This window comes from Rhagoletis pomonella, unplaced genomic scaffold (genome assembly GCF_013731165.1).
Source record: "Rhagoletis pomonella isolate Grant_MI unplaced genomic scaffold, Rhpom_1.0 Rhpom_scaffold_04274, whole genome shotgun sequence".
In the NCBI taxonomy this organism is placed as follows: domain Eukaryota; kingdom Metazoa; phylum Arthropoda; class Insecta; order Diptera; family Tephritidae; genus Rhagoletis; species Rhagoletis pomonella.
In genome coordinates this window covers 1-1,297 of record NW_023462824.1, presented here as the reverse complement: position 1 = coordinate 1,297, position 1,297 = coordinate 1, and positions in this window count along the sequence as shown.

Here is a 1,297-nt window from a genome sequence, read left to right as displayed (position 1 = left end):
CAAAATCGCTTAGGCGGTTACAGCGCCAATTAAGAAGAAGAAGAATCGCAGTTGAAGGCACTCGACACAGTGAGACACGCGATCCTCTGCCAAGACATCCTGGACTTGTCGCTTCCAGCGCGGACGAAACGGTGGATAACCAGCTATCTGTGTGGACGTCAATCATCCGTCAAATTTCGTAACGCTAACGATAAGTTAACCGACTATCTGCAAGGAACCTCAAAATCTTTGCCGCGAAATCTACCGCCACGGAGTGACGCTTTATAGTCTGTTCTCCCTCTCCGCGCCTCAGCCACCTGCAACTAGCTTCGAAACAGGAACGAAGTCCTCAAGTCGCTAGCTAGCAGCATTCGTGGATCCTAAAAGATACCCTGCTCGCAACCTACAAGATGCTGGCGGTTAAAAACTCAACCCCATGTTGTCAAAGCAATTCCGCGTGGTATGTCATCGTGGAAACCAGCCGAACTACGCTCTGCTTCGAAACAATCTACCCCCACTAAACGTGAGATGACACCTGCACATTGGAAGCCAAACATCGAGCCGTACGGAGAACATCCGTTCGACACAAAATACAAAGCGGTGCTGAACAGCCCATACAGCGCTGCGGCCAGAACGAGCCGCAACACCCGAAAAGACAACATCGTCCTCCCAGAAACCCCGGGGGTTGAGAACTGTTGCTACAACAACAAAAGCCTCTATACAGAATAAGCATATCGATGCTGACGGGAGTATATTACCTCATCAAGGTCCTTAATTTGCCAATGACCTTTCTCATCATACCTGACGTGGGCTTTTTCTCCACTTCTGACATGTTGAAGCCTTAGTGAGCGCTTACACAACTGAAACTTTTGGGGAAACCGTTCAACAAAGTAGAGTCTTATCATCCGATAATTCGCCATTCTTAAGTTATGAAGACACTAAGCATAAACATGGCTTCTGTAAAGTGTACAGTGACGCCATAGCAATCCCTCGTTGTGGCAGCGTCTGAGAAAGATCTGTCCTACGTCAGTACGAGTTAGGTCGTAGGCAACTTGTCTAAGACTTCTTTGCAACCGGCTTAGGCCCTTGATGGCATTTTCCATGAAATGAAAGCAATCTGTTTAAGGATAGCCGCCTTAATATTTCCCCAAACGTCAGAGGTCATTCAGCTGATCTACCAAAAGATACTCCGCAAAGGATATTAAATCTGCAACCTAGTGTTTGATACGTCAAGTCATCTAAAGTGTTAAAGTACACTAGTACACAGACGGGGCAGGTACAGATATTTTTGGACCAGCACCAAACTTGCAATTTCCAT